This window comes from Carcharodon carcharias, chromosome 1 (genome assembly GCF_017639515.1).
Source record: "Carcharodon carcharias isolate sCarCar2 chromosome 1, sCarCar2.pri, whole genome shotgun sequence".
Classification (NCBI taxonomy): Eukaryota; Metazoa; Chordata; class Chondrichthyes; order Lamniformes; family Lamnidae; genus Carcharodon; species Carcharodon carcharias.
Genome location: NC_054467.1, coordinates 100,903,484 through 100,923,493, shown reverse-complemented (window position 1 = coordinate 100,923,493; position 20,010 = coordinate 100,903,484). Strand labels below are relative to the sequence as shown.

At 43.0% G+C, this 20,010-nt stretch overlaps 1 long non-coding RNA gene across 1 annotated transcript in view; it reads right to left on the bottom strand.

Moving 5' to 3' along the window:
* Positions 1 to 7,587, bottom strand: part of LOC121284169 — a 50,248-nt gene extending 42,661 nt beyond the window's left edge. Inside the window, exon 1 of the long non-coding RNA XR_005944448.1 lies at positions 7,303 to 7,587. This is a non-coding gene — a long non-coding RNA (uncharacterized LOC121284169). The remainder of the gene's footprint in view (positions 1 to 7,302) is intronic.
* Between the last annotated feature and the right edge of the window lie 12,423 nt (positions 7,588 to 20,010).

The following is a 20,010-nucleotide window of genomic DNA, read 5'->3' as shown; positions in this document are numbered from 1 at the left end:
CAAGAGAGATTGTATGGAGTCTTCTGCTGCAGTAAAACCTCTGCCTTTAGCTTCTGGGCTCCTCACTCTGGAGCTTATTCTGGTAAATTAGCTAAGCGCCTGTAGCATCAGTTGGGAGCTTCTTTCAGTTCCGAATCCATTGAAGATATCCTTTTACTTAACCTTTCTGTGTGGTTGAGGGCTTTTGATCTGGAACTACCATTATGTCATAGTGGTGTTGTCTACAGAACCTGTTTGTTAAAGAAGCCTTCATAGCCTTCTGTATGTTAACATTAAGTCTTTACTAACTACTTGTAACTATATACAACTATAAAGGGTACAGGTATGAAGCCATCTCTATGCTAGGGTCTTCTGTCATCTCTGGCCAACACCGCAATGAGTCTCAGTCTAGGCCATGTGCCCTCTTACACCACCATGTGGGTGGTACTGTACTCAGTCCCATATTAACCCCGTTTGTACCAGACTCTTCTACTGCAGAGAATACTGAATTTTCTGAAGAAGAGATTGGATGGCCATTCTCTGAATCGGCCTTAAACAGAGCCACGAGAGAAAAGCAAGGGATAATATAAGAAATGGAGAGCTGTACAAGTTGTGAATTCTGTTAATGCATTCTCACAACCAATATGTAAATACATCACTCATTTGAGGGTAGCATTACAGAAGGGAATTGCTGTCCATGGTAAAATTCCCGACTGGGCTTATGTATGAATAACTTGTAGCAGAGATTTTTTTTGTTTGATTGAAAGCTGGTTGATGTTCTACCTCCTCTGTATTTCAAATATATTGATACTAAATTCAGCTAATCTACAATGAGTCTGAATCTAATATGATAAAAGCCAGGTATTGCTGCAGTCAAGGATCCTGTAAATCTTACTCCCCATCATCTGTAATCAAAAATTACTGGAATAGTCTAGGTAATGGCCTTTAGGCCTTGCCTAGGTTAAGTATTTCTCTAAATGGATGTTTCATTAATCAGAGCAACACAGGAGCTCATAATCCCTTTTGCGCAGGCTATCATTTTGCTGTATACACTATCCAATTAAATTGAAGAGAAGACAATTTTAACATTACAAGCATATCATTAGTGCCTAACTAGGAACTGTGGGATAGGTTCCCAGTTGCTCTATTTATAGTGAATCTATAAAACATTGTCAGATTGTCAGGTCTTTTAAAAAATGCTGTTTTATTATCTTTTCTGGATTTTTCAATAGCTCTTCTTGGGCTAGAATATTACACTTGTCGGGCCGGCGCGCATTTGACCCGAATGAGCGTAAAATGATGTGTGATGATGTTGGGCGAGCGTCCCAACGTCATCACGCGATATTTCTATTGGCCGGCGCGCGTGGAAATCGGCAGCGTACCAGCTGACAGTTAAAAGGCTTATTAAGGCCATTAAAGTCCCAATTAAATGTTATTTGTCACTACCCATCCAACTTTACGGTTGGTGGGCAGGTGAAAAGGCCAAGCAGCCTTTGCACTTTTTAGGAAACCTCATCCACGGGCAATTTAAAAATAAAATAAAAATGTTAACATTTCAGTAAGAACATGTCTCTGCTCGTGTGACAGTCACATGAGGGGACTTTTTTTTAACCATTTTATCATTCTTTATTTTTCATTTTTTATATCTTTCGCTCCTTGAGGCAACTTTGTGTGTCGGCTTCTGGACCGACCCCGCCCACACCTGCTGAGCCTGCCCAACGAAGGCAAAATTCTGCCCTTGGTGTCAGTAAGATTGCACTGCAAAGCTGAAAGCAGCTCCTACAGCTGTGAACAGCTTACCCATAGTTGCAGGCCCTGCATGAACTTTTCTTTCTTTCAGAGCCCTCTTTAAGTTGATTAATCTCTGATTGTTTTACCCCACAACCCAGAAGCCAGCCCTGCATTGGCCTCAAGCAAACATCTAAGCTGCAGGCAGATTTATTGCTCCCTCCACTAATTTCATTCTCTGTCTGTGTTTTTCCGTGACCTTAAGAATCTTTTTGTCATAGCATTTGTTCCAAAAGCAAGACAGGAGTGAGTGTCTTTGCATGCCCATATCAGGTGAAAGCAGCTGTGCTTTCTATGCAGCATTTGATACTGAAGTCAGGATACCTCTTCCAAGGTTTTCCTCACCCTCAACCCTAGAAATGAGAACATAATAAAGATCAGTTGTATTTTTAAAGAATAATTATACTTATGCAGTGTTGTTACTAGGATTTCAGCAAACCAAAATGGTGCAGGCATGACATTTGTGTGCTACATTCATTTGAACAGTGGAAATTATCCAGCAGGATAATGATGCAGTACAAGTAAAGATTTTGTCCTCCAAATTTAGGTTTTGTCTGGAGGCAATGTGGTAAAGTGGAATGCTATGTACCTTTAAGAGAATGGTCTCCTCTACATTGGAGAGACCAAACTTAAACTGGGCGACCGCTTTGCAGAACACCTGCGGTCTGTCCGCAAGAATGACCCAAACCTCCCTGTCGCTTGCCATTTTAACATTCCACCCTGCTCTCTTGCCCACATGTCTGTCCTTGGCTTGCTGCATTGTTCCAGTGAAGCCCAACGCAAACTGGAGGAACAACACCTCATCTTCCGACTAGGCACTTTACAGCCTTCCGGACTGAATATTGAATTCAACAACTTTAGGTCTTGAGCTCCCTCCCCCATCCCCACCCCCTTTCTGTTTCCCCCTTCCTTTTGTTTTTTTCCAATAAATTATATAGATTTTTCTTTTCCCACCTATTTCCATTATTTTTAAATATTTTTAAATCTTTTATGCTCCCCCCACCCCCACTAGAGCTATACCTTGAGTGCCCTACCATCCATTCTTAATTAGCACATTCGTTTAGATAATATCACCAACTTTAACACCTATGTGTTCTTTTGTTCTATTGTTGGTGACATCTTTTGATGATCTGCTTCTATCACTGCTTGTTTGTCCCTACAACCACACCAACCCCCTCCACTTCTCTCTCTCTCTCTCTCTCTCTCTCCGCCCCCCCCAACACACCTTAAACCAGCTTATATTTCAACTCTTTCTTGGACTCGAACTCAAGTTCTGTCGAAGGGTCATGAGGACTCAAAACATCAACTCTTTTCTTCTCTGCCGATGCTGCCAGACCTGCTGAGTTTTTCCAGGTAATTCTGTTTTTGTTTTTATTATTATTTAAGAGAATGTAGTTAGTTGACCATGTGACTGTATTGACCAATCATTACACAGTGCGGGCTTCTTGGGTAACTGTAAGTCTAAAGCTGGAGATGATTGAAGAAGCACACATGGTTTAGTGCTCTGCTCTTAGTTCCAATAAACCACCAGTGTTAGTTCAGTTAATCAGTTTCTCTGCCTATATTGTTTCAAGCACCAACTAATGTGTTAATATCAAGGGTGCAGTTAGCGTTCGCTGGACAAAGCAAACCTGATAACCAAAAACATAAAACTGGCGACGAGGATAAACTGGATCAATTGACAGCAATCAAGAAAGCCGCAGTAAACCAGCTATGTTACTTCACCACCACCTTGAAAGATGTTTGAAAGCGCAGTCACCTATTTCATCGACTATGCAATTGCTGGTTTGGGCATCTTGAATCATTCAACCCCATTTCTGGTGACCGGTCTCATTATGTCAAAAGTTTAGCATTCTTCTGTACCACCAATGACATTGCAGGGGGAGGACAAGAAGAAGGCAATTCTTTTGTCCTCATGTAGGAGCAAAATGTATGGGCTGATCCGCAACCTCATGTTACTTAACATCTCCGATACGAAGACTTTCGAAGAGTTGATAAATATTGTAAAAAACTCCCTGAAGCCAAAGCCCCCAGTCACTATGCAGCGTTTTAAATTCAATTCAAGGAATAGGCATCCAGGAGAGATAATTGCTGGCTACGTAGCTACTTTAAAGGAATTAACAGAATATTGTGAGTTCGACACTTCAATTAATGACATGTTGAGAGAATGATTGATATGCAGAATCGGAGATGATGCTATTCAAAAGCGATTGCTATCTGAAACTAATCTAAGTAAGGCATTAGAATTGGAAACAGCCATGGAGAGCGCTGTTAGAGACTTGGAGGCAATAAAGGTTACACTAAATGGCGCCGTCCATCTTGTAGGACGGAAAGGGCCAGTAATAAAAGGTGCAAAAATGGTGGACTCCATGCCAATTATGTACAGACCATCAAAGAACAACAACAGTACTGCAGTGAAAACCCATAACATTAATGAGAGAAATGCATCCAGGCAGCCTGCAGGCGATCGCCAGTTTGGAAATATCGATTATTTTTTCTGCCACTGCAATGGTCACATAGTGTGGCACTGTCAAGATAAGCTGAGACTGCATTTTAAAGCAAAGGTAGAAATCACAAAATTTGACTCGTTGAAGAGCCAGAGGAAGCAGAATCTGACATCTATTCATTATACAGCCTGAAAGTGGGTAGAACTGAGCCAATCCAGGTAGTCATCAAGATGGAGGTCGATATTGGGCATTAATGTCTGTCATTGGGGAACATATGTTCAGACAATTCAATAAAGGAGTCCGTTCTTTAAGCTTGGAGGAATCAGACACTAAATTAAAAGCATATATGGGTGAAGAAATAAGAGTGTAAGGGATATGTCAAGTCCTGGTGCAGTATGGGGATCAGTCTGCAAATTTACTCTTTAGAGTAGTAGCTGGGGCAGGCCCCAGTTTAATTAGTTGCAACTGACTCAAAAAGATTAAATTGCAATGAGCCGAGATTTTTAAAATCAGAATGAGAAACTTACAGGAATTGTTACAAAAGTACACTTCCATTTTCAGTGATGACCTAGGAAGGATTCATGGGCTACAAGTCAAAATCCACATGGACCCTGACGCAACCCCTAGATTTATCAGAGCCAGACCAATCCCTTATGCTTTATAGGACAAGGTCGAGACCGAGATAAACAGGCTGAAAAAGCCACTCAACTCCTGACCTCATTACAGCGTTCATCCGAGCATGAACAAAAAAGCTGATCTCAAGATGTGAGAAGAGAGTGACTGCCATTGACATCAAGTCAGCAATTGACAGAGTGTGGCATCAAGGAGCCCTAGCAAAACTGAAGTCAATGGGAATTGGGGGGAAAACTCTCTGCTGGTTAAAGTCATACCTAGCACAAAGGAAGATGGTTGCGGTTGTTGGAGGTCAGTCATCTCAGCCCTGGGATATTGTTGCAGGAGTTCCTCAGGTCCTAGGCCCAACCACCTTCGACTGCTTCATCAATTACCTTCCCTACATCATAAGGTCAGAATTGGGGATGTTCGCTGATGATTGCACAATGTTCAGCATCATTCGCGGCTGATACTGAAGCAGTCCATGTCCAAATGCAGCAAGACTTGGGCTGATAAGTGGCAAGTAACATTTGCGCCACGCAAGTGCCAGGCAATGACCATTTCCAACAAGAGAGATTCTAACCATCTCCCCCTGACATTCAATGGCATTACCATCACTGAACCCTCCCACTATCAACATCCTGGGGGTTACCATTGACCAGAAACTGACCTGGACTATCCATATAAATAATGTGGTTACAAAAGCAGGTCCAAGGCTAGGAATTTTGCAGAGAGTAACTCACCTCCTGAGTCCCCAAAGCATGTCCACCATGTACAAGGCACAAGTCAGGACTGTGATGGAATACTCTCCATTTTCCTGGTACAGCTCCAACAACACTCACAATCCTGGAACCCCCTCCCTAAAAGCAGTGCGGGGTGTTCCTACAGCACATGGACTACTGCAGTTCAAGAAGGACGCTCACCACCGCCTTCTCAAGGGCAATTAGGGGCAGGCAATAAATGTTAGCCAGCTATGCTCACATCCCATGAATGAATAAAAAAAACTCCAGGTAACCCCATGCAACACTACATGGAGGGAGCCTTGCCATCACTGGTCTCTTCTCCTTTTTCCACTTCTTTGCCCCTGGGAACTGAGTGTTCCCCAGCTGCAGAAAAGTAGAAATTGTTCCTAATGAACCTCATAAATGGTTCGTTGAGGTAAAATATTAATACTTTAGTAATTACATTTTTTTTGGACTGCAGGCTGTGTTCTCTGGGAGGGTAAAGGCAAATATTATAAATTTACACAATGTTATGTAATTTTGTCACGTAAGTTATTACAGATTATCAATGAATGCTACAGAGATAGAAAGGATTTCAGCCTTAGGCAATAATATTTTACTTATTAACATGGCTTGAGTTCTTATCTAGTTTACATTTGATGCTATTGAGACAAATCACTGTAAGATACATGTTTGTAAACAAAGGAAATTGTAGCTGTGATACATGGCAGAAAGATATGAGTATCTTGTCGATGGTTTTCAAGTGGCGTTATAGTGAAGTCACATCCACAATAACTGGTGTAAAAACAAGGGTGACATCCTCACTGTTCATGCCAGGCACCAGGAATAGTTTTAATCTCAATGACGATGCAAATATAACTTAAGGTGAAAATGGGAAACAGTATTATTGTGGGGTTCCTGCTGACATAGCATCTGTTGCAGCGCAGACTAGACATGGTGTGGAACTCCTGAGGTTTGAGGTGAAGACCAACTGTTCTGGAAGTAGAAGCTGCTTCAAAGCTCCCGAATATGTTGCATTTCATTTCATGGTACATGGGAGCATTAGAGTGGTGCGATGCGAGCTACAATGCCAGCAATACTGCCCTGTGTTCGTTTTAAGTGGTGGAGAGAGGAAAATGAGATAAAATGGGACGAAATATTATCATTGCTGTATATGCTCCTGCTAACTGGCTTAGGAGAAGTCTCGAGGCCTTGGAGAAAAGTAGCTACAGTGCAGATTGAAGTGAATATGGAGGAATGTAAGATACTGCACTTAAATAATCACCAGTGTACACACTCTGAATGATATTGAAATAGGTGCAAGTAATACTGAAATAAATCATTGGGTGTTTGTGGACTTGCCACTTAACTTGTCCAACCACAACCAAGCTAGAGCCCTGATTTTAATCTTAACTACGCATTTTATACTCTGCCTAATTTTACACTCCATTGAGCTGAACGGTGTCTAGCCCGAACACCTCTCTTTCCCACCGGGCACCTTGGACTAAAATGAGTGACAATAGAGGAAAATTACATTTAGATGAAATGTAAAGTGTTACAACGGTTAAAGTGTTGTATAAAAAAAATCACAACATTTTCAGAGAATAGGTATCTGTAACACTGATGGGGGAGGAAATTAATAAGAGCCTGGTGAAAACAAAGAGAAGAGGAACCACAAGCATGGACATGAGACTGCACACAAGTAACAAACCTGCCCAACTTCTGAGGCCTTTAAAAGAACCAAAATCACTTACCTTTACATCCTTGAGTCTTCTAAAGGCTGCCCTGCCTGAGTTCGCCTTCCTGCTTGGATTCCATGGATGTGCTGTGGACTTGTTGTTCGGAGTGGCCTTGGACTACAAAATAGAGCAGGATCCCACCATCCTGAAGCTGAAGCTCACACTTACTTCAAATGAAAGCTTCAAGCGCTTCTCCTAGGAGCATTACAATTGATCGGTTTTTAGGTACTTCTGCAGTAGCGGCAAATTGCATCAACCTGGTGTTGTGCTGTGGTTTGAATCTCACCTTCTTCCAGCAGAGGCTCCTTTCCTTCCCACACTGCTCTCTGGAGAGAGCTACCACAAACCACGGTGCTCATTATCCAAATACAAAAATCCCATGTTTCTCAACTACTTCAAGTTCTTCAGATTGTTGGGATTGTTTTGGTAACCCTACATTCCAAGCTGTATTTAGCACATGGCAATCTATAAAATCCAATCATAGCATATCTGCTCCTGTGTCTGTGAGTGAACTGTCTGCTAACTGAAACAAACATGTTTTTACTCTTGCATTTATGTCGGGTCATAAGTTAAACAGAGGAGAAGCATAACAACATTCTCTGAAGGTGTATAATCATAAAAGAAGCCATACTGATATTTGTGCGTAGAGAATTGTGCATGGTTCTTTGCCTAAAGTTCTGTAAGAAAATCCTGTAAACAACTTGCAAAGTGTTTATTGCCTCTTTCTCTCTATGGTTTACAAGAAGAGATTTTTATCTTTTTATGTTGTTACTTCAACTGGATGTTAGACACAAACCTTTAGCAGCACGTTGGCTAGATGTGCGAAGGAAACTGTGGGTTGTTTTGCCTGATTTATCTCCAGGCTTTTATGAATGCGTTTAAATTTTGCTTTTATGCATTAAAAGCAATTCAAGTTTACAATGATAAAAGCAAAATACTGCAGATGCTGGAAATCTGAAACAAAAACAGAAAATGCTGGGAAAACTCAGCAGGTCTAGTAGCATCTGTGGAGAGAAAAACAGAGTTAACATTTCGAGTCCATATGACCCTTCTTCAGAGCTGTACAGAAGTGGAAATGTGATGAAATTTATTTTGCTTAAAGGGTGTGGGGCAGGTGGAGCTGGACAGAAGGCCAGCGATAAGTGGGATTGACAAAGATGTCATGATCTAAAGGACAAAGGGAATGTTACTGGTAGTGGTTAGTACTAAAAAAGGTGCTGATAGTGGCATTAAGGTAAGAAAGCAGAATGTGACCTTGACAAAGTTGGTCGGAAATTCAGTTTTTGGCAGAGTTAATGAATCTGGGCTAATTTTAAAATAAGGAAAAGGTCAGACACAATCTAGTGGGTTACTTCTGAGTAAATAAAATGTTGTTTGAGGAGAAGAAGATAAGGAAGCAAAACATGTTAATGTCTGGAATCAAATGGAAATGTTTGATTTTGTTTTAAAAGTGTTATGAGAATACTATATTGGAATGTAAAGTCTCCCCAGACAACCTGACTGAGATAAAATGGTAGCTATTACAAGTATAGAATGGTATGAGGAAATGATTAAGGTTAGGGAAAGAGGACACAATACACAAACTGTTTTGATAGAACTGAATTTGATAATCTGGCCATCACCTGAGACATTGGAACTGCACAGGGGGAGATAAGCAAAGATCTAGAGACAGAGATCTCTGTTGACATGGAATGGTTAATATGGCCTAAAGAGTAAGGAAGCATTTTAAACGATCAAGACAATGGAGAAACTGACCTTAAGAGAATCTTAGGATGATCGTGGTCTGAGGGAGCAAAAAAAACTTTAAGGTATAAGTATAAGGAATCTTTAGTTGAGGCAATTGAAGAGTAAGGAGAAATAATACTTAACAACAATTTACCGCAAGACGGATACAGGAAAAGCCGGAAAAAGGCTAATTAGATGTATTATTGACTATATTAATATGCCTGTGAGCTACAAAAGGTAAGACCACAGGAGTAACACCATGATGATAGGCAGAGTTAAGTGGCTCCCAGAGAGAACCGCCACTGGAAATGAAGATACTAAGCCATTGAAAGAAAGGAGAAGAAGGGTTGTGTAGCCAACTTAAGGAATTGAGGTCCAAGGTGAGACAGCAACAGGAAGAGTTAGTAGACCAGGAAGGAAGTAAGGGGGAGCGGCTCTCCCAGGACATGCCAGAAATGAGGGATGAGGCAATGGTGAAGGTAACACCTGAGAAACCAAAGTAGTAGTATAGAGTCTTGGATTTTGCACCCAAGTGGATAGGACGTTAGGGGATAATAATGATTAGTGATACTTGCGCCTGTGCGGATATGAAAGGGGAGGGGCGCTGGAAGCACTGGTCACAATTGAAGTTATTAATTGATCTTATTTTGCAGAACCAATTGCGACCAACAAAAATTACTGGGAGGTCCTATACTCAAATCAGCAGGCTTGATGCTACAACAACAACGCTAACTGACTTAACAAGCGGAGGCAAAACACCACGGCTGCAATTAACTACCCCACCTTGTCCAGCATTCAGCCCTGGACCAGAGAATGGACTACTGCTGATAAAAGTGGACAAACCTCTTTATGATAATGTACACCATGAGTAGATACGCATTGTCCTAAACATCTCCAATATTGACTTCCTGAGCGGTGCTCAGGTCAGACCCTAGCACTGTATGCAGCTCTGGTAAAACAAGTGACAACACAGGCGCTGTGGTCTAACGGTGGAGGGCAGCCCATGGCGGCACCCCTGTTCAGGGAAAAGGTCAACTGAAATGTAGTCTGGTTACTGATGTCGCCATAGCATTTAACACAGGGACCTCAATAGTAAATTCAGTTGATTTGGACCAAAAGCTCTAGATCTCAAGTTCTTAGCTAAAGAAAATCCTAAGTTCTGGAGAAGGGACAAGGGATCCAGGACAGGCAACTCAGTACGGACCAAGGCTTGAGGTGGATAACTCAGAGCTTGGCCACTGTACTAGAGAGCCATGCTTGGACCATTAACAAATTGAATGATGTAGAGAGAAATCTCTCAGATGATGCAGTCAGGAATGACGTGTGCAGCACCTATGGATCATAGATGCTTGAGCAGACGGGAAAACCTGAGACAAATTCATGAGTGGGAGGTGCCCCTGCAGATAACAAATGCACATTTGTTTAACCTGTCATGACAAAAGAATCATGATTTGACCAGTTGCCAGCTCAGGGGTCTAATGCGTGTTTATAGAACTGATACTATGTGTATTGTGAATAATAATGGGGAGAATTTTCTCCCTGTTGGGGGGGGTGGTTGTGCGGGGGTGGGCGCAGGGGGGCCCTCAGCCGATCGGCGCACCAGCCATTATACTTGGGTGGGTCAACTGAGGTCCGCCCAGCATGACGTGCAACCGGAAGTGCTGTGCAGGTAGAGGGGGTTTCCCTGAGTCGGGGAGTGAGTTCTTTCACGCATGTATGCGAAAGAGCACAGAAATCTCTCTAAGGCATAGAGGTGCCTCAGAGAGATTACTTTCACTTATGAAATATTGAATAAAGGTAAAAAGAAATTTTAAGGCCATGTCCTCTCATGTGAAACTGTCAGATGAGCTGGGACATCTCCATTAATTTTATTTAAAAATTTTCAAACATTTTAAAAGCGTTCATAAAACCACATCCCGCCCGTGGATGAGGTTCCATGAAAAATGCAAAGGCCGCCTGGGCTCTTCGCCTATCCTCCAACCTTCAGGTTGGATGGGCAGCTCAACTAATTGCTTTATTGACTTTTTAAATGGCCTCAACAGGCCTTTGACAGTTGTGCAGGCGCGCAGCCGACTCGGCTGAAAATCTAAATGACGGGTGGTGACGTCAGGACGCACGCCTGATGTCACCACGCGTCATTTTACGCCTCAGTGAGCAGGCCCCGCCCCACTCACCGAACCAAAGATCCTACCCAATATGTTAATCAGTATTGTTTTGGCAATCCCAGTTATACTAGAATCAACACCCACTATGTACATTATATGGAGTAAAGAATATTGGGGTAATTAGGGTGGATTATTACGTAAGCCATATACTATAGAAATAGAGAAGAATATAATCAGCACCAATTTAGACAGATGCAGAGTAGAGGCCTCCTCAGTAGTGTACATCCAATATATGAGACAGAAAAAAGCAAAGTGTAGATTTAATGCAACAGCCAATTGTACAATGGAAGCTTCTTGAGCTAAGAGGGAACCAATTTATGTTGCATACCTGGGTACAGGGAGGTATCGCCTTACCACATCACAACAAGAATACCGATATGGGAACAATCAATCTTGTGCTAAAGCCAACCCTGTGGCGTGTCTATACCAACAGGTACCAGCCAGGAAGGGAAAGGTAGAACTGGTGAAAATCTACAAGAGGGAAACAGTTAATGTGAAGATAGAGGAAAGCATAAAAGAAAACCTGACACAGTATTTAAGCCAGTTCTCCTATGTAATCCCACTGTTATCTGAATACCTTACAGTAGAATCAACACTGAAAGATAGGATTAACTGTCATGTAGAAAGGCATGCACTAGTCAGGGATGCGCAGCATGGATTTGTTAAAGGAAGGTCTTGCCTCACAAATTTGCTTGAGTTCTTTGAGGAAGTGACAAGAAGGGTTGATGAAGGTAGTGCAGTGGATGTTGTGTACATGGATTTTAGCAAGGCCCACATGGCAGATTGGTCAGGAAAGTAAAAACCCATGGGATTCAGGGTAATGTGGCAAATTGGATAAAAGGTTGGCTTTGTAACAGGAAACAAAGGGTAATGGTTAATGGATGCCCTTGCAAATGGAAAGTTGTCACAAATGGTGTTCCACAGGGCTCGGTATTGGGGCCCTTGCTGTTTGTGTTATATATTAATGATTTGAATGTGAATGCGGGGAGCATGACTGGGAAATTTGCAGATTACACAAAGATTGGCTGAGTAGTGGATAGTGTAGAGGATTGCCATAATCTCCAAAACGATATAGATGGGTTGGTGGAGTGGGCAGTAAAGTGGCAGATAGATTTTAACATAGAGAAGTGTGAGGTCATACACTTAGGTCAAACAGTTACAGGGATTACAAAATAAATGGGAATATACTAAGAGGGGTAGATGAAGTGAGAGATCTTGGCATACAAGTATACAGGTCCCTGAAGGCAGCAGTTCAAGTAGACAAGGTTGTAAAGAAGGCATATGGAATGCTCTCCTTCATTGGCAGAGATATAGGATATAAAAGTAAGGATATAATATTGAAATTGTATAAAACGCTGATGAGGTCACAACTGTAGTATTGTGTGCAGTTCTGGTCACCACATGACAGGAAGGACGTAATGGCTCTGGAGAGAGTGCAGAGGAGGTTTACAAGAATGTTGCCAAGGTTAGAAAACTGTAGCTACAAGGAGAGATTGGATAGGTTGGGATTATTTTCCTTAGAACAAAGAAGGCTGAGAGGTGACTTGATTGAGGTGTACAAAATTATGAGGGGAATAGATAGAGTGGACAGGATAAAATTGTTTCCCTTGGTGGAAAATTCTAGAACCAGGGGACATAGATTCAAGATAAGTGGCAGAAGGTGTAGGGGGGACATGAGGAAGAATTTTTTTTACATAGAGGGTCGTGGGTGTCTAAAATTTGCTGCCCAAGTTGGTGGTAGAGGCAGAAACTCTAAACTCTTTTAAAAAGTACCTGGATCTGCACCTTAAGTGCTGCAAGCTGCAGGGCTATGGGCCGGGTGCAGGAAGGTGGGATTAGAAAGGGCACCTGGGTGTCCTCGGGATCGCATGGACAAGGTGGGCCAAATGGCCTCCTTCTGTGCTGTAACTTTTCTATGGTTCTATGATATCCGCGATGAGACCTAGCGAGTGCATTGAATCCATTACACGTTGCAGCAACAGGTTAAAAAACTGACAGACGAGGTTGAACAGATAGACGATACCACGTGGTAGGCAGACTTATGGAATTGGGGGCTGAACGTCCAGGTGCACCTGTGGATTAGGATCATCTCCCAAGCTTTGGTTATCACCCAGTTGGTATTGGTTCTACACTTAATATACTTGGTTTGCTGCACCAGAAGGACATACAAGGGAGGGCCAAGAGTGTGGGATTTCAGGAATGTGGAGGCTAAACAAGAGAGGCAAGTGTCCATATCGCAGGGTCAACCTATACAAATGGTATAACCCAAGTATCCTTATAACCCTAAGCTCAATACCTGGCCAGTATCAACAGGCGGTGGAGCATAAAGAAAAGGGCAATACCACTGAGTTGGCTACCTTGTGCTAGGCCAAGGGCCAAAGGGGGAGGGAGGGGGTTGCTGAAAGGGTTAAGTGATTTTAGTTAGCAGTGTCTTTTAGTAAAAATAAAATATAAGCAGAATGGGAGAGTAGCAGATGTGCATTAGATGGGATAATGAATGAGACAAATAAGCTAGTCGAACAAAGAGGCCCAGACACCTGCACAATTAGCAAGATATGCTGGTCTTGCATAGATGAGAACAATGCTTGATGTATGTACAAACGGGAAACAAGTAACTGAGGCCAGAGAAGCACGCGATTGTAAATTGACAAGGTTAGAATATGTGTACATGACTCAAGGTGTATGTAAGGAGGGGACACTTGAAACATTTTAGAGTAAGGTCTTGGACTGCTCAAGGCTGTCCCTCCCTGCATACACTTGAATAATAAATGATCGAAACTTATATTTGAGTCTCCTGGTGGTTTGTCGAGGTGAACTACAACACAGTACATCCAAGTGAACATGACTGGTGCACAAGCCTGAGCAGTGAATATAAGCAAGCTCTTCAACCATAGCGCAACTGCAGTGGTTCAAGAAGGCAGCTCACCATCACCTTCTCAAGGGCAACTAGGGATGGGCAATAAAATGTTGGCCCAGCCAGCAAAGCCCACATCCCATGAATGAAAATAAAAGCTCCTGAGAAATATAATATTTTTGTACCTTGGGCACTTAGTATTAGCAATAAATAGCCATAGACCAGGCTAGATATATAGCAAATTGAGTTTTGCTTTACTTCAACAATGTGCTCACTAAGTCTGAAATACAGAAGAGCACTCTTCGCTGCACCCATGTAAATTCCTCAATTTCCCACACCAAGCTATCAATATGGCATCTCTGTGACTGGCAATTCAATGTCAATTGGTGCACAAATCATTTCACACACGATTTCTGGAGCTGCTAGAATGAGAAGAGTTCCATCCTGTCCGTCCAGTTAACTCATACCCAGGTCATATGGGTGAAAGTACAATAAGATACTGTAGGTAATATCTATCTTTGGCCCAAAACATGCACAAAATCAAACATGTGCCTAAGGTGCCTGCTCAAATCTGCTGTTGGGAGACCCCAAACCATTTTCAGGTCTCATTTGAATTTGGCTGTGGAGCTGCAGGCTACAAATAGGCTAGGTTTAAAACGGGCTGAAAATTTGTCAAGGTCTTGAGCTTAATTTATATTTTGGGAGCAGGCTTACAATTACAAAAAGCTTGCAGCATTTGAATTAGTCTCAACTGTTGTCAAATAAAAATGACCTTTTGAGAACTTTATAGAGAAGCAAACCTCAAATTTTAAACTATGCATGAACTGTAACTTACACTACCAAAATTAAAACTACCTCTTTCTCATGTGTATAAATTTGAATCCAGATTAAAAGTCCCACATGTTTACCAACACAAATCTTTATTTTGGATAGCATCCTAGTTATTCAAAAGTAACCTGTTAAATTCCACTGTACTTTTCACATCTCAAGATTGTCCCAAATTCAAATAACTGTGCTGTTGGGCTGCAGAATTCCTTTCATATTTAATTCATCTCCTCTTCAAAAGGAACCCCATTTTATCCATAGAAAGAAATCACCTAGACCGTGTGTTTGTTTTCCTGGAATCCTTTTGAATTTCAGGTAATTTTTTTCCTCAGAAATTTTCGAATACCAACTCGTATGCACTAAAATTAATTCATCAATCCCAATCAGCTTGGAAGCTGGTGGAAAGAGCCTGCTAGTCAACAAGGGGGTGGTACAAAGTCTGATTCATCTCAAACAAAGGAAAACTCTGTTTTATCTTTACAATACCTTCGGATTGCAATTTTTGAAAATAGCCAGAAATCTCAATTCAAGCCCTATACTTTAAACATTGGAATGCTTGAGTATACTTGTTCTTTAATCTAAAATGAGGCGTTTGACTCTAAAGTGCTGAACTCCACACACAAATGATGATTTAGGGAAGGAAACACTTTAAAACTCATATACAAATGCTACATTGCACACAAACACACACATATATAAAGGTATGTATTTCAATTCCAATAACATTTATCTTAACCACTTAAAACTTTCATAGAACAAAGAACAATAAAGAAAAGTACAGCACAGGAACAGGCCCTTCAGCCCTCCAAGCCATATTGCCCGTCAACTAAAACATTTTGCACTTCTGGGGTCCATATCCATCTATTCCCATCCTATTCATGTATTTGTCAAGCTGCCTCTTAAACACCACTATCGCACCTGCTTCCACCACCTCCTCTGGCAGCGAATTCCAGACACTCACTACTCTCTGCGTAAAAAAACTTAAGCAAGGAGTCAGGAGGGCTAAAAGGGGTCATGAAAAGTCACTGGCAACCAGGAATAAGGAAAATCCCCAGGCCTTTTATACATATGTAAAAAGCAAGAGGGTAGCCAGGGAAAGAGTAGGCCCACTCAGGGACAGAGGTGGGAATCTGTGTGTAGAGCCAGAAGAAATGGGAGCTTCATCTGTTCCCAGCCTTCTAGCCCTTACGAATGCTTTCTTTTTCTTTTTGACTAATCTCACAATATCCTTCGTTATCCAAGGTTCCTGAAACTTGCCATGCTTATCCTTCATCCTAGCAGGAACATGCTGGTCCTGAGTTCTTATCAACTGACGTTTGAAAGCCCCCCACATGTCAGTTGTTGATTTGCCCTCAAACATCCGCCTCCAGTCTAGATTCCTCAGTTCCTGCCTAATACTCGAAATGAACTTTAAGTAGCAGTGGGGGGAATAAAGGGATCTTGGAGGCTCCAGCTACAGGGACAACCAAACTGACTGAAGCTCACATTTCGCCTGCTCCTGCCTGTCACTTCTCATTAATCCCCGAGGGTACCCCACACCCCTGCCTCTCTCTCTCTCTCTCTCTTTCAGAACAAATAGGTCTTGTGACTTAGATCAATTCATTTTTAAGTTATTTACCAAAATTTCAGCGGGGGATCTTTCGGGTCCCACCTATCCTTCCTCATTTCCTTAATAAGATTTTTATGATCAAAGCAAAATACTGCGGATGCTGGAAATCTGAAACAAAAACAAAAATTGGTGGAAAAACTCACCAGGTCTGACAGCATCTATGGAGAGAAAAACAGAGTCAACGGTTTGAGTCCATATGACTCTTCTTCAGAACTAAAGAGAAGTAAAAATGTGGTGAAATATATATTGTTTAAGGGGGGTGCGACAGCTGAAGCTGGATAGAAGGCCAGTGATAGGTGGAGACAAAGGAGAGATTGCAAAAGATGTCATAAACAAAAGGTCAAAGGGTGAAAATGAGAGTAAAAAGCAGAATGTGCAAGTAACAGATGGCCCTAGTAGGGGTGGGGTGGGAGGAGGGGACAGTGTGGGGAAATAAATCAAAATAGGCTAAAAGGTGGGGATAAAACAATGAATGGAAATAATTTTTTAGAATAATAATAGAAATAAGTGGGAAAATATACATATAAAAATTTAAAAATATGTGTTAAAAAAAGGGGATCAAAATGGGGTGAGGATGGATGAAAGACTTCATGATCTGAAGTTGTTGAACTCAATGTTAAGTCCGGAAGGCTGTAAAGTGCCTAATTGGAAGATGAGGTGATGTTCCTCTAGTTTGGGTTGAGCTTCACTGGACCATTGCAGCAGGCCAAGGACAGACATGTGGGCATGAGAGCAGGATGGTGTGTTGGAATGGCAAGTGACAGGAAGGTCTGGGTCATGTTTGTGGACAGACCGAAGGTGTTCCACAAAGTGGTCACCCAGTCTGCATTTGATCTCTCCAATGTAGAGGAGACCGTATTGGGAGCAGCGAATGCAGTAGACTAAATTGAGGGAAGTACAAGTGAAGCACTGGTTCACTTGAAAGGAGTGTTTGGGCCCTTGGATGGTGAGGAAGGGGGAAGTAAAGGGGCAGGTGTTACACCTTCTGCGATTGCATGGGAAGGTGCCATGGGAGGGGGTTGAGGTGTAGGGGCTGATGGAGGAGTGGACCAGGGTGTCCCAGAGAGAATGGTCCCTATGGGATACCGACGGGGGGGGAGGGGGGTGTTGGTGAAGGGAAGATGTGTTTGGTGGTGGCATCATGCTGGAGTTGGCGGAAATGGCAGAGGATGATCCTTTGAATGCAGAGGTTGGTGGAGTGAAAAGTGAGGACAAGGGGGACCCTATCATGGTTCTGGGAGGGAGGGAAAGGTATGAGGGCAGAGGCGCGGGAGATGGGCCAGACACGTTGAGGGCCCTGTCAACGACCGTGTGTGGGAAACCTCGGTTAAGGAAGAAGGAAGACATGTCAGAAGCACTGTTTTGGAAAGTGGTATCATTGGAACAGATGCGACAGAGGTGAAGGAACAAAGAGAATGGGATGGAGTCCTTACAGGAAGCAGGGTGTGAAGAGCTGTAGTCGAGGTAGATGTGGGAGTCGATGGGCTTGTAATGAATATTGGTGGACAATCTAGCACCAGAAATTGAGACAGAGAGGTAAAGGAAGGGAAGGGAAGTGTCAGTAATTACCAAGTGAAGGTGATGGAGGGGTGGAAATTGGAAGCAAAATTAATAAATTTTTCCAGGTCCAGACAAGAGCATGAAGTGGCACCAAAACAGACATCAATGTACCGGAGAAAGAGTTGTGGAAGGGGGCCGGAGTAGGACTGGAACGAGGAATGTTCCACATCCCCATAAAGAGACAGGCATAACTGGGGCCCATGCGGGTACCCATCGCCACACCTTTTATTTGGAGGAAGTGAGAGGAGTTTAAGGAGAAATTGTTCAGTGAGAGAACAAGTTCAGCGAGATGGAGGAGAATCGTAGCGGATGGGGATTGTTTGGGCCTCTGTTCAGGGAAGAAGCGGAGAGCCCTCAGACCATCCTGGTGGGGGATGGAGGTGTAGAGGGATTGGACATCCATGGTGAAGAGGAGGCAATTGGGGCCAGGGAACTGGAAATTGTTGATGTGATGTAGGGCATCAGAGGAATCATGGATGTAGGTGGGAAGAGACTGGACAAGGGGAGAGAGAATGAAGTCAAGATAGCAAGAAATGAGTTCCGTGGGGCAGGAACACGCTGACATGATCAGTTTACTGGGACAGTCCTATTTGTGGATTTTGGGGAGGAGGTAGAAGCGGGCTGTCTAAAGTTGGGAGACTTTAAGTTGGAAGCTGTAGAGGGAAGATCTCCAGAGGAGATGAGGTCAGTGACAGTCCTGGAAACAATGGCTTGATGTTCAGTGGTGGGGTCATGGTCTGGGGGAGGTAGAAGGAAATATCTGAAAGTTGGCGCTCAGCCTCTGTGAGGTAGAGGTCAGTACGCCAGACAACAACAGCACCACCCTTGTCAGCAGGTTTGGTAACAAAGTCAGGGTTGGACCTAAGGGAACAGAGTGCAGCAAGTTCAGAAGGAGACAGGTTAGAGAGGGTGAGAGGAGCAGAGAAATTGAGATGTCCAATGTCATGCTGTCAGTTCTCAATGAAAAGATCAAGAGCAGGTAAGAGGCCAGAGGGAGGGGTCCAGGTGGAGGGAGAATACTGGAGGCGGGTGAAAGGATCCTTTGAACGGGGGAGGACTCCTGCCCAAAGAAGTGAGCCCAGAGACGAAGGCGGCAGAAGAAGAATTCTGCATCGTGCCGAGCCCGAAATTCATTGAGGTGAGGGTGTAAGGGTATGAAACTGAGTCCTTTGATGAGTACTGAACATTCAGCATCAGAGAGGGGAAGGTCAGGGGGTATGGTAAATACATGGGTGAGGCTGGGATTAGAAGAAGGGATGGGGTCAGAGGGGTGAGATGAGGTGGAGGGTCTTAAATGTGTGTTGGTATTAATGAGTTGTTGGAGCTTGTGTTCCTTTGCATCTGAAAGAAGAGACAAAGTTTCTTGTTAAGGCTTCGGATGAGATGAAGAATTAAATGAAACTGGGGCAAGGACAGCTTAGAGATAGGGTGAATCAGTGCTGCTGGAGGGAGAGGTCGAATGTGTTCATATGGCAGTGCATGGCACAGATATAATAGGAGATTTTTATGATGTTCTGCTATGATCCTTATAATGAAGCCTTCTGGCCCCCAATCAAGGTCCATGGTGCCCTCCATCTCCTGTTCTCCCAAAAACATTTTTTATCCCCTACCCTGTGCTGTCTTTTTCACCCTGCACAGTTTCAGCTTATTCCTCCTGAGGGATCTGACCTACCTGCACAGCTTCAGCTTTTATCCCGCCAGTGCGGTCCCGCCTCCTCTTCCCAGCACCTCCTGCCCTCAGTTCTCCTTCAGATTCTTTGGGTACTTGGCCGGACCTTTATTCAGGTTAGACCTTTATTCAGGTCTAACTATGGGCGATAAATAAACATGCTTGCCTGTTTGCAGTGCCGTTCCAATGATTCAGTAGGAGTACCCTGCTTGCAGCACCAATTACTGTAGTTCACCTCAACAAACCACCAGGAGACTCAGGAACACGGTTTGATCATATATTATTCAAGCGTATGCAGGGAGATACTGCCTTGGGC